Source organism: Cavia porcellus, unplaced genomic scaffold (assembly GCF_034190915.1).
Source record: "Cavia porcellus strain 051 isolate PalLab524CR breed Dunkin Hartley unplaced genomic scaffold, mCavPor4.1 scaffold_32, whole genome shotgun sequence".
Classification (NCBI taxonomy): domain Eukaryota; kingdom Metazoa; phylum Chordata; class Mammalia; order Rodentia; family Caviidae; genus Cavia; species Cavia porcellus.
The window spans coordinates 18,563,805-18,577,902 of NW_026947515.1; the positions used below are offsets into that span (position 1 = coordinate 18,563,805).

Consider the following 14,098-nt stretch of genomic DNA (forward strand, 5'->3'; position numbering starts at 1 on the left):
AAGTGACTGCCTTTATTTCTCCAGGGATAAACCATAATGATTGATATAATAACAGGGATCAGTCACCTGGGTGGGGGACTCATCCTTCTAGGAAAGATTCTTGTTCTTTCCATGTACACCTGCTACATTCTTGCTCCTCATTGGATCAATACTGCCTATGTGAATATACTTGTAATCTGATTGGTTGATCGTTTTTGTCCTGCTTTACACTCACCTCATGATTTTGCTCTATAAAATTCCTTTGAGAAGTGGACTCATGGACAATCCACTTTCTGGCCCCTCTTTTCTCTTAGACAGAAGTTATCCTTCCCTTAATGAATAGTTCCTACTCTTATCTTCTGTTGTTCCTCAGAACTCATGTTTTGATTTTTTGGGGTACATAAACTTGGAATATTGGACATCCATTGTATCATTTGGATGTCCTTGTATCATCCCTTTGTCATTGGGACACCTCCTTATAATAATGGCAAAAATGAGTTTATAGTGTTTTTGTTCTCTGCTTGTTTTTATTTTTAAAATGTCACTTTCCATTAGATGCAACTGCCAGGGAGCAAGCCGTGAGCTCAGCTTGGAGCTGACTTTGCCTTTGGTAATAGTGCTGTGTCGTCTGGGGAGGGCTGTACCCCACGCCTTGCTAAGCCACACTGTGACCTCCAGGGCTGGACCTGAAGCCACTGCTCCGCTGGAACATGCAGCTCCCGGTAATCCTAAATCAGTGTCGGTGAAAAACCAAAGAAGCAATTTAAAATACAAGAAGACAGTTTACTTGAAGATGGTAAAGGAGGAAAAGAGAGATTGCAGATAGCTACTCAGAATGAGTAGGGAGAATTCAAAAGTGAATTGCTCATGAGTTTGTCTACAGGTCCTTTTATTGAGACCCTTGGCCCAGGTAGGCTCTTGGAATTTGATTGAGTTCCTGCTTGTCTTTCCTTCTAACCTTGGGTTTCTTCCAGCAGTGTGACCTTTCCCTGTTCTTTGGTGGAAGGTTATGGGAAGGGCTTTCAGGGACAGGTCATCAGGCTGAAGGGTTAAGTGAAGCGGGAAGTCTGAGATTCTTGCTTCCTGGCCTGAGTTCTTTGTCATCCTAAATGTTTGAGTTTAGCTGTTTTTGTCTAATTCCTTTGGGTCTAGCTGCCTTTGCCTTTCTAATTGCTAGAGTCTGGCTGCAGAGGTCAAAACTGCCTACTAATATTCAATAAAGCTCAATGAGGCTGTCATCCTATGTTTTTCCTATCAACAGTACCCTGGTCCCTGCAATTGTGCACATGCAATTTTCTTGTAACAAATTTCCTTATGGTCTTGTTTCATAATTGTACCTCTTTTTATTTTTGCATGGGTGTATTTGTCTACCATAAATCTTATTGAACATATTTCTTAAATCAAGTACTTTGGGGAATGAGGTGAATGGTGTAGGCAGAGGGAATAAAAGCAGTGTGTTAACAAGGAAGCCACAGGTGGAACACTGAGTCATTCTGACTTTCAAACAACTCTTGCTTAGAGAGCCGGAAGGGAAAAGCTCATTTGTAAATATGGTATAGTCTATATGCAAGATGGTATGAATCATACTTTCATATAACACAGAGATGGTGGCATCTTGCAAGTACTGGGTGTATATGTCTTCATAACTTGGCAACTGTGATCAGCCCACAAAATGAGACATTGCGTCTTCTTAACACTTGTACATAAACCTGTCTAACAGTCTGGGAACAAAAGTTCTGAGCAGGAGATGAAGCGCAGAAAGTCCATCACATTAAAGTTAGAATACCTGGAGTGCTTAACATGTATACAGTCGGGGGCTGGGGATTTAGCTCAGCGGCATAAGCACCTGCCTTGCAAGCAGGTGGTTGTGAGTTTGATCCCTGGTACCAATAAAAAAGGAAAAGACAAAAAAAAAAATACAGTCAGTGAAGAAGACAGGTTAGCAGGGTAGTAATCTCCCAAGATGGGGCCACTTGCAGTACACACACACACTCACCCCTGTAACCTCCCTCCATGCTGAAGAGTTATTGGCTGATGTGAATGTTTTTGTTTTATGAATAATTTACTCAGGTCTTTAACATGCATTGTGATTTTCTTAATGCCTAGTTTTGTATAAAATTCTTTAAAAAACCCTTTGAGGGGTTGTTGAATTACATTTTCATTTTCTTTGCATAGAATGTCCAACGTTAAAAGAAAAAAACCTTTTACATAGTTTCTTATGAAGGGATAATTTTGCTTCAACCTTAATTATTTTCATAGTGGGAAGGAGAAAAAAAGTTGCTTCTACACAAGAATCATACTAGTTTGTCTTTCTTTCTTTCTTTCTTCTTTTTTTTTCCTTTCAGGTTAGTGATTTTTCCCTCTGTGGCTTCCTAAGGAAGCCCAAACCAGTTGAGAAGAAAAATGCAATCTTATAACAAAGCCAGCTTTATCTTGATAAATGCAATGATTGTTGACCACAACCACTTAAGTCTTTTTGGGTAAATGAATAACTGATTGCATCTAGGAAGAAGAAACTCATAAATTTGTATTTTGGGTCTTCAGGTGTCTTCTCCCATCTTGTCTTTACCTTGACCTAACTTTCCTGAATTTAATGACCCAAATACTCTAAGGCAGAGATGGATTTTGTGAGGCTAGAAGTTTATACAATTTAGGGGGCCCTCCTAAGAGAAAAAAAATACAAAACTTTTTTACTTTCACAATTTTTTTGACTATACTTCTAGAGGGATTCATGGAGCTTAGACTTTGTTGGCTTCATACTAAGTCCATTTCTTCAGTTCTGTATTGTGGTAAATGTCCATGTATGCTATGTACAGTTCACTTGCTCCTTGCAAACGTGGGTGGAGAAAACAAAGGTAACAACTATACAAAGAATACATACAAATAATACAAGTATAAATATCAGAACACAGGATTACATATTGGTTTTTAAGCACACAAGCACACAAATACATATGTAGGGGTTTTTTTGTTTGCTTGTTTTGTTTTGTTTTTGAGCTTCAGCATTTCTCAGGCTCATACCCAGGCATGATCTCTTCCCCAGACTCTGAATTGTCTGCCTGGATTTAACTGTCACCTTAAGGGGGAGATAATCAATGTGATACATTACCATTCAGTCAGACCAGCTCAAACCCTAGTCTCTGAATTGAGCTCATGCTGAGCAACCCTTTATTCTAGAAATGATGGGTGGGAGGAAGAGGGTCTGAGGATACAGCCAATTGCCAGAGGCAGAGCGTGGCTTCTTTGTGCTTTTGTTTTCCAGGCAGTTCAGATACTGGTTTGGAGGTCTCCATTGAGGAGGGTCCTCTGGGTCTCCGTGGTCTCATTCAGCCGGGATTTATCCTGCTTATTGTCACTTCTTTCCCCATCATCTGTGCCACTCACTTTGACCAAGCACAGGACATTCTTGAAGCTCTTCTTGAAGTTGTCAGATAAGAAGGCATAAAGGACAGGGTTGGCACAGCTGTTAGCGTAGGTGAGGACCACCATGAAATCAAACATGCCTTTAAGGGCTGGGGTGGGATTGATGGCCACAGAGACGGAGGAGACATTGAATATATAGAAAGGGAGCCAGCAGAAAATGAAGACAGCCACCATGATGGACACCATTCAAGTGACCTTCTTCTCAGATTTCTTCCTTTTGGAGGAACCCACTCAGATTCCAGAGGACTTCACTTTGATGATAATGAGTAAGTAGCAAAGACAAATGATAGTGAGGGATACCAGGAACCCTAAGATGAAAGCATAGATAATGAACCCTGTGTACCATGCCCCAGATTCACCTGGCCAGTTGATGGTGCAGCTGCTTCTTCCCCACTGGTTGCTGCAAAGCCCAGCATATATCATGATAGACAAGATGACCAGCAGAGAAACTCCCCACACTGCCACAATGATCATCTTGGCTGTCCGGGGCCTCCTCCACTTAGCTGACTTGATAGGGTGGACCACAGCCAGGTAACGATCAATGCTCATGACTGTCAAGCAGAAAATGCTGGTGAACTGATTGATGCTGTCCACAGTCATGACCACCCGGCAGATGGCCTTGTTGAAGGGCCAGTGAACTAGTGCCACCTGCATGGCCAAGAAGGGGAGCCCTAGCATGAAGACCTCATCTGCAATGGCCAGGTTGAGGATGTAAATGTTGGTGATGGTCTTCATCTTGGCCTAACGGAGAATGACATAAATGACAAGTGTGTTGCCACACAACCCAATGATGCAGACCACAAAATATATGAATGTGAGGATTGCATTGCTGGTCATGTCATAGTATAGGGTCTGGTTCGATCTGTTGGCTGCCACCACTGAGTCATTGAGGTCAAAGAGCGAGGCCAACTGCCCAATGGCTCCTGTTGAGTGCTCGTACACCATCTCCATGGTTGTCGTGCTTGTTGGTCTAGAGCCAGCCAGCCCAGAGATCTTATTCTCTGCAGTGGGCCCTGGAGGCCAAGGATCCACTGCAGCATCTGCAAGGAAAGAAAGAAGATGCACCCATCAGTCACAGGCTATTTAAGCGCTCACCGCCTTTCTGTGTTTCTGCTTTATTCTCTTAGACCTACTCTTAAACTAGGAAGCATCCTATCTTTCCATGTTGGTGTGACAGCTGCCAGCCTAGTCATGTCTTTATGGAGACTTTTTGAGTTCTTTTCCATAATGGGAGAAGGGCTTGGGTTCAGCTATCTGTTTTGGTAATGCATATGTGGGGGATGGCTGTGACCTTAAGAACACATACTTTGACCCCTCAGGTATTGACTGGTTCAAGCTGCAAAGAAGATAAAGCCTTGGGAATTTCAGACCCTGAGGGGTGGGAGGATCTCACTCTGGCATCCTGAGTCTTTTCCCTGTGAGGAAATCTATGCAGACTTGCTGCCTGCTGGGCAGTCTTTCCATTCTCAATCTCTGAGGTCTCTGTTGCTGAGCCCTTGTGGCCTCATGTCCAGCCCCTTACTTCTCAGACCCTTCTTTGTTAGAATGAGGGGTGCCATGGAAGGATGTGGGAAGATGTCTGCGAATGTGTTGAGCCCCTATTTGGAACCTCTAAGTCATCCCTCCCCTGTTTACTCCCACCATCTCATTATCTTCAGTTGATTGAAACTGCCTGCATGGTGAATCAATTTACAGTCTTTGATATTAGAAATAAAAGTTGGAAGTTGGGCAAGGTGGTGCAAGCCTATAGTTCCACCACTTGGGAGGCTGAGGCAAGAGGAGTGCCCCTTAATTGAGGACAGCCTGGGCTACACAGTGAACTCAAGAACACCCTAAACTATATCGTGAGCACTGGTCTCAGAAAAGTAAAAATTGTAAATGTGTGCTTTATTTAGATGTTTATCCCATTTTTGTTTCTCGAATCCCTGATACTTGCCACCTCACAATGAGGTGAGCTCTTTCCTAAAGGCCCCCCACCCGGGTGCTGCTCTAGAGTATTTCTAAACCCCTAGAGAGTTTGACTGCATTCTCTGATTTAAGGGCAAAAACAGTGTCGGTGTCGCTCCCGGCCGGCAGGAAGAACACGCAACAATATCTGGCGGTGGTCAGGCTTTTCTTTATTCTCTCCTTATACAGTCTGCCCCGAAGCCTCTACCGGTCCGCTCTCTGCGGCTCCTTCCGTGCTTCTTCTCTCGTGGCGGGAGAGGCACTCACTTTTATAGGGTTACAGTGGCCAATCAGTTCAAAGCGCGCGATGCGGGCTGATTGGCTAACATCAGTTGTTGCTAGGCAGACTATCTTACAGAGCGGGTTGTTTACCAAGCAGGAAGCAGGAGATAAGCGCCATCTTAGCACACTCGATGGGAGGGGTAATCTAGCTCAGGCTTTGCTCTTTCTTACAGGCCTCACGTCCACCAAGTAAGGCGACCGGGCTCGGCCACGGCTCCCAACATCTCCCCCTATTTTATTTTACAAGAACGAGCGCATCGCAGCCCGTCCTGGATTGAGCGTAGAGGCCTACGCCCTGTATCTGAGGCCCACCGCAGGCCTTTGGGTTGGAACCCGGGCGGCCGTCCCAGGGTCCACCAAGGCCTTGAGGCCCTCATCCTTTTTTCCAGGGCCAGGAACGAACTGGACAGAACCTGGATGCACATAGGCATACACTCACGTCTCTCCTTATGATCCCCTTTGGAGAGGCATCTAGATTCGGGGCGGAATCTAGCGATCCAGCGGCTTTCGTGCGCCATGGGGTAGGGCCTGGCTTAGGTTGAGTCGTGCTGGGGAGGCACGCTCTTACCCGTCATTGACTCACCCACCCTGCTACATGTTGTTGTCTAGGGAGGAGAATGTGGGAAGCCTGTCACTTTTAAACGCGGTCGTAGGCCATGCGAGCGAGCCATGCGTATGCCTGGGGGTCGTTTTGCCCGTTCTGGACTGCTGCCAGAGCAGCATGGGCAACCATGCGGACCTGACGTCGGGCCGCCGCAAGGCGTCCATTAATAAACGATGTGACCCATCTGAGCAAGAATGGTCCTATAAGTAAGAGCAGAAGCAAAGAACACAGGGGGCCCAATAGTGGTAAAACATAGGGGAGCAGGCCATTCCAGGCCCCCCAGAAGGGATTATCCTGTAACTCTTTTCTTCTTTTTTCCAGGTCTTTCTGTAACTTCTTTAATTGGTCACGTACGATCCCGGATTTGTTGGCGTAGAAGCAGCATCTTTCCTGCAAGGCAACACAGATACCTCCCTTTTCTACAGTGAGTAGGTCTAGGCCCCTTCTATTTTGCAGAACAACCTCTGCAAGGGAATCAATTTGATCTTGTATCTCTTGAAGGGTGGCCCCGACAAGAGACATGTCTTTCACCAATTGCTGAGATAATTGGGTATATTTAGTTAGTGAAACTCCCACACTTGCAGTCCCAGCCGCTAGGGCTCCCGAGACCCCCAGGCCAACCAAGAGAGGCATAATCACTGCATCTCTTTTATGTCTTTTTATAAAGGTATCCACAGCCGGGATGGGCATAGGCTGGTCCCCAGAGATAACACCTATGTCTGGTAACAAATAAGCCAGGCCGCACTGGCCAGTCCAATTACTGGGCAGGCTGGTATAAGCAAGACCATTACCACAAACGAATACTCTGTCAGTGGGCGCACATAGCGGCAATGAGGCTTCACTTATATTATGTAAGGGGTCACAGTCGGCCGTCAGTACCCCGACGTTGACGTCATAACTATTATTTTGTGGTATCTTTACTTGGCATGTTTCCCATTTTTAATATATCTTCAGTTATTTTTACTTCTATGTTTATGTTTTACACTCTTTTATTACCTTAAGTTCTGGTGTTATGTTTCATACTCACCGCGTGAGGCCCAAGAAACCCGCCACTTACGCGTGAGGTTGAGAGGAGTCTAAAAACCCTGTAGGTGCGCGCCACCCAGGGCCCAGGCTTATCCTCTACTCACCTGTCCTGCAGCACTGTATCGGAGAATGCAGTCCACCGCCGCGTCTCGGGGTTGATCAATCCCCATACGGGCCACCAGTTGTCGGTGTCGCTCCCGGCCGGCAGGAAGAACACGCAACAATATCTGGCGGTGGTCAGGCTTTTCTTTATTCTCTCCTTATACAGTCTGCCCCGAAGCCTCTACCGGTCCGCTCTCCGCGGCTCCTTCCATGCTTCTCTCGTGGCGGGAGAGGCACTCACTTTTATAGGGTTACAGTGGCCAATCAGTTCAAAGCGCGCGATGCGGGCTGATTGGCTAACATCAGTTGTTGCTAGGCAGACTATCTTACAGAGCGGGTTGTTTATCAAGCAGGAAGCAGGAGATAAGCGCCATCTTAGCACACTCGATGGGAGGGGTAATCTAGCTCAGGCTTTGCTCTTTCTTACAGGCCTCACGTCCGCCAAGTAAGGCGACCGGGCTCGGCCACGGCCCCCAACAAAACAGGAACCAGGTGAGGGACTCAGTCTTTAGGTCTGAACACTAAGACAGTTCAGTCTCATTCCCTGGTTTCCTCATCATCCTGAGAAGTACAATTTTAAAGATGAGGAAATCAAGGCTTACAGAGTTTAAGGAGTTTGCTCTCATAGTTGGCATGTTGGGATCTGAACACAGGCCACCTGAGCCTCTGTCTCCTCTGCTTTTCATGGCAGCACTTCTGGAAACAGACTGGAAAATGAGTAGGTGATAATTGGGGTTTAGAGTACCGGGGATATAGCTCAGTGGGACAAGCGCCTGCCTGGCATGTGCAAGGTCCTGAGTTCAATTCCCAGTACAATAAAAATAATAATAATAATAATAATAATAATAATAATAATAATTGGGCTTTGGTTTAAAGCAACTGACTCCTGTGTTACCTCCGAGTTTGCTGAGCAAATAACTGTAATGCTATTGATTCAGCTTAAGATATAAAACAACAGATTATCCCATATTTAAATGATTTACCTACAGTCATTCAAAATACATGACTGGGGGCTTCTCTGTGTTGGGCACAAAGATGTGATTGGTGCCCTCTAGGGAGTGATAATTTTGTAGGGGAGACAACATGGGAAACCAACTCATAAAGGATGTGAATTGCATAGAGAGAGGAATAAAGGCTGTAGGAATTTCTTTCTTCCCTGGGGATTTAGAGAAAGCTTCACACAAGGGATTTTGGAACTGGGCCCTGGTTGTATGAAGCATGAAACAACAGGACAGGGAGAACGAAGATGACAAGGGTTGGTGTGCACAGCACACAGTAGGACTAATGAAGCTGGCCGACACATTTTCCCTGCACAGGATACGTTTCCTGGTGCCTGCGAATTGATGAGAGTGAAAGCTCAGTGCTCACAGACAGAGCAGGTAAAGGAGATTTAGGCAACATCGATTACTAGAGCATCCCTTCCCACCTTTGTTTGTGATTCATTCTGTATTGCCAGGCGCACTCTTTCTGTGCCAATTTCCCCCCAACACACAGTGTCTGCAGAATCTGTGCTTTGTGGTCAATCTATTTTGCAAAGTATTTTGGGGACTCTGGATTTCATGTCTGGGTTGAGTTAAAAAAAATCATAAACTGACAACTATTATGGAGGCTGTAAACATGCTGCTTTTAGTATCCCTGGATTAATTTATATTGTTTCCATGATCATTTTTAACCATTGGATCAGTTACTTCATTCTACAGATCCAGAATTCTATTTCAGCTGGCCACACTTGGAGCATATAAACCCTTAACCTTGCAGGAGGGCCTTATATGGACCATGAATCAGCACACTCTAATGCCTGGGTTACACTGAAGCCCCGTGGGGCCACAGAAGCCCTGTTTAGTCTGATGATGGTGATAATGATGTTGCAGGATGTGAAGGAAGGATCAGATGCTATTTTTCAGCCCTAATTGTGCCTTTTCTAGTGGACTAAAGTACATGAGGGGCAGGGTTTTTTTTTTTTTTTTTTTTTCCTGAAATGGGCTGAGAAGCATGTTTGAGAGGTAGCAGGAGTTGAGGTTGAAAGTCCTGGTAGAAGTAGTGGAAGTGGTGGTTGGGGAGCCAGTCTGGAGCTGGTGAGGCTCCTCCAAGGAAGAAATAAGCTCAAATCCTGTTGAGTCTCACTTAGCAAGGAACTCAGCTACCACCTAAGGTCTCGGAGATACTTCTGCTTCGTGCTTGGCCCACAGAGAGTGGACCATGCCAAGCAGTCGGTACTTGCTGAATTGTGGTTACATTAAATGTACGAGGACATTTGATTTTTCTGCTTTCTTTATCTTTCCAGTGTAAGCTATCTGGAATAGCCTAGCTGTTGGTTTATTCGGAGTGTAAATCCAGGGCCTGTTCAAGAGGAGAGTGACAGTGGTGATGGAATGGCGACCTGGCATCAGGCTGGCCCTAAATCCTGCTTAGTCTAGATTAAAGTCTTCCCAGCATCTTTTCCCTAGTCATCTCCCATTCCTGCCCCCCTTGCAGCCCAGCACCGGGTCTACGGGGGTGCTGGAGCCAGAGCCCCCACTGGCAGAGAGACAGCAACCCGGTGGGGGCCACCGCGGCGCTAGAGCGCCAGGGAAAAGCCCTGATGCTGGCCAAAGTCGATGGGAGGAGGGCGCTTAGGACTGCGGAGCTGGAGCCAGGAAGACCCTCCTTCCACTCCGGGACCCTCAGAAAAAGGGACTTCTAAAGAATTCGTTACCATTTCAAGGAAAACGAAGGGTGTGCGAACGAAGACCAGCGTGCCAGCACGTCCAGCTGTAAACACAGAGTGAGACCAAGATGCCAGGGACAGCTGGAAGCGACGAAGGTCGGTCGCTTGGGGCTTGACCACTCAGGGTTCAGTCTGTGCAGCGTCGGCAGGCTGTCGTCTCTGCCCAGAGGCAGGAGATGCGACCCCACACCAGTACCTGTCTGCCTCCCCAGCCTGGCGAGGAAAAACTAGAGGATCCCCTCTTCTCTCCGCTTGGTGCCTCCAGCGCCTGCCACTCCCAGGTTTGGAGCTCGGAATCTCGGGGATGCTCACCCGCAGGAGCCCGGGGCGGCACCTAACACATCCCTCCCGCTGGCCTTGCTCCAGGGCTCATGTGTAAGTGGCTGGGAGGGAAGCTGTCCCCAAGATAGCCGCTGGCCACTTGGGCTACAGGGCGCACGCCAGGCACACCGGCAGAGGCTGCGCAGACCAATCGATTCGGCACACACCCCGACAGCCTCCGACTGACGCCAGGACACCGCTGTCATCTGTTTCCACCACAGCCACACCATCATCCCCAGCAGGCGCTCGGACGGAGAACAGTGCGCCAGGACCCGCGCTCTTCGCACTGGCCCGCGCGTGGACGCCCGCGCAGCTGCACGCAGGTGCCCCAATGCCCTCTCGCTTCCTCCTTCTGTCTCTGCTCCCTGTCACACACAACACACACGCACCCACACACACCTTTACCTTGGTTTTCCGCGGCCAGCACCTAGTTGCTGCTCCTTACCAAGCCGGGTGCCAGGGAACGGAGCAGCTTGGCAGGCGCCTGACTCTGGGCACCCCGGGCTCCCGGACCCTCAGGCTCCTGGCGCCAGCTTCCCCTCGCCCCTTGCGAGCCGGGGAGCTGACCTGGCCGCACACCGCCGGCGCCCAGCCGCCCACTGGAGTCCTGGGTGCAGGTGGCCTTGCAAGCGCGTGCGCTCGGGTGACTGCGCGTCTTGGACTGGCCCGGGCTGCCAGAGCCCCTCCGCACATCCTCCCCCCGCACCCCCCACCACTTACGTCACGCAGCTTCGCTCCGCCCGCCTGCCCGCCTGCCTGGTCCTGCAGGAGGACGAGGTGCGACGTGCGGAGAATACTGCGGAGGCTGCGCGCCGAGCTCGCGGGTACCCGGGGAGAGAGAAGGAGAGGAACCTGCTTGCGGAGGCGTGGAGGGTGAAGTGACCCCAGTCTCTCCAAGACTGGCGGGCAAGGACGCGCGCTGCTTTCCCTCGAATTTTACAGAATGGATTCCCTTTCGCCCAGCACCTTCTTGGCAGCTAGGGTGGCAGTTGGGGAGAGGCGGGGCTGAGGGTGGGGACCAACCACGATCCTCTCTTGCCTTGGGACCTCTGCTGTTTTCTTTGTCACACAAGTTTGCAAAGCAGTGCCCACCATGGGCTAGCCCTGCTTGCAGAGTGCAGGGTGCAGAAGCAGGGAAAGAGTACAGAGCAAAGGGGTGAGGAGGACCCCCTCTTTTCCATGCAGCTGCCAATACAGGCAGGTGTGTGAGCTGCTCCTGGGTCCCAAGATGCAGTTCAAGGAACTGCCAGGTGCTCAGCAACGGGCAGAGGCCCAGGTGTCCGGCTGTCCCGTGGCTTTAGTCCGTCATTCAGCATCTGTCTGTGGAAAGGAGCGGCCACTCTGCCAAATCTGTGCTGTGCTGGGGGCAAAGGGGAGCCAGCAAGAAGTGGGAGTTGCAGTTATTTATTTTTTTGTCTATGATGATTCAGCCTGTGTTACAATAGTTTAATAAGTCATAATCCTGCAGCCTTCCTGTTCTCGCCCTCCTCCAAGCACACACGCCATCTCGGGTACAGTTTTAGAGGATGGAAAGTCAGAAACTAAGCCCCAATTAACTTGTTCTGTGGGTTGAGCTGCCTTGATCTGTCCAGCCTGTTATCCCGTTACCAATTCTCAAGGGAAAGCGAGTGTCCAGAAGCTGTTTGGCAGGTGGAGTGGGGGATGTGGAGGAAGAAACCAGCAGGTAAGGTAGCAGGGAGCTGCTCCTAAGCATGGAAATCGGAAACTTTGGTTGGCTTCAGGTCTTTTTTGAGATATTAGTCAACCTGGAGCTCCGGGGCTAGATGGAAACGGAACTAGTGACTGCCTGATGTCCCAGCCAACCTTGGAGTTAGTCTTTACACTCCCTAGTGGGGGGTAATGAGGCCAGGGTGGGCTGCTCACCAGAAGAAAGTGTGTCCCTTTCTCCCATTCTCTGGAAAAGGAAGAATTGAGCTGAGGGGAACTCCACCTTCTCTGGCGAGTTGTAAACCCTATTGCAACCTCTACTTTAAAATCCATGACTCTGGTGGTTTCCAGGGAAAGAAGTGTGCAAGGAAGAGCCAGGCAGTGCTCAGGCTACCCTTAGATCCATTTCCCTGATACCATGTTGTCTTGTAAATGTTCTCAAACCCACTGATGACAAATTCATGTATAATTTAAAAAGTAAATAACCACCCTTTTATAACCATACAAGAAACAAGCCACTGGTTGTCAAGGTTCCCTCCCTCTACACACATGGTGACTCCCATGGAAGTTTTATACATGTACAGTTTTGACTTTTTTTTTTTTTGCTCTTTAGTTTTAGTATGCATTCCACCAGGAAAACGAAGCTGCTCCTGGAGGCTCAGCTGAATAATCATCTCCACTTGTGATGATAGCTATGAGGTAAAATACAACTTAATGCTTGACTTTGCAGGCCTAAAGCTGGTATTCTATAAGAGGATAAAAATATGCAGCGTAGCATTTCTGGGGGATCTCCTTCTGAAGGTGGAAGCCATTGTTAATTCCCTGGTATTTTGCTTCAAAATCCTGCATCAATGCCATTGTTTTCTTTGGTTGAGTTTTATTGTTTTATCTTGTTTGATTTTATATCTGGTGGCAGAGGCAGCATTTGAAAGAAAACAAGATCTATGATAGCCATTTTGGATTTACCATTATTTTGCCTTGAAGTCTTCTATTGCACTCATTGTTTTGCTTCTGTTGGTTCTATTCTGTTTTGGTTTTTTGGTGGTGATGAATCTCTTAAGGTGCTCCTTGTCATTGAAATATCTCATTCTCCATCAATTTTGAAGGCAATTTTTGCAGGATACCTAAATTGGGTTTGGAGGATAGTATCCTTTTCTTTCTTTTCTTCCTTCCTTCCTTCCTTCCTTCCTTCCTTTCTTTCTTTGTTTCGTACCATGAATCAAACTCATGACTTTGCACTTGCCAGGCAAATGCTTATGCCACTCAGCTAAATCCCTGGCCTGATGGTATCTTTTCACTGCAAGCCTCCTGGCCTTCAAAGTATGTACTGAGTGGATACAAAGGTTTACCCTTATGTGGGTCTCGTTCCCTTTCTTTAACAGCTTTCAAAATTTTGTCCCTGTGATGAGTTTCTTGCACTTTGAGTGTAATGTGACCCAGAGAGGTTCTGTTTCACTCATGGCTATTTGGGATTCACTATGCATCACTTATCTATATGTTTATTTTTTCCTTATATTTGAAGATTTTCTGCCATCATTTCTGTGAATAGCTTTCTAATGTCACTTATGTTCTCTTCGGAATTTTCACTTATCTCAGTTACTCCTTCATTAGTGTTCTTTGCATTTTCTAGCAGGCGTTGGATCTATTTTTCATATTCTTTTGTTGCTTTGAGGATGTTTTTGAGTAACTGACCTTGGAAAATTTTTTCTACCTTTGAAATTCTTTCCTCAAATTGGTAGCTTTTTCTGCCCACACTTGCCATGCAACATTTGATCACCTGAATTGCTGACTGAAACCTTTTCACAGACTCTGATCCTTTTCTAAATTGATCATTCATGAGTTATACAATTTTGGTTAGCTCATTGAGATTTTTACTATTGTCTTCTGCATCACTTGGTTATTACTTTCCATTATTTATTTCGGTATATCTTCTCTGATGCCACTGAGTATCTCTCTGACATTAAGTTGCTAAAGTTCTAACATCACTTTCTAAGACATATACGTTGTGTCTTTAAACATTATCTGTTCAGGATGAAGTG

General features: G+C 47.1%; 1 pseudogene; it reads right to left on the reverse strand.

Annotated features, from left to right (window-relative positions):
- Positions 1–741: 741 nt before the first annotated feature.
- On the reverse strand, positions 742–11,099 carry LOC134474371 (somatostatin receptor type 2-like; annotated as a pseudogene).
- Positions 11,100–14,098: the final 2,999 nt, after the last annotated feature.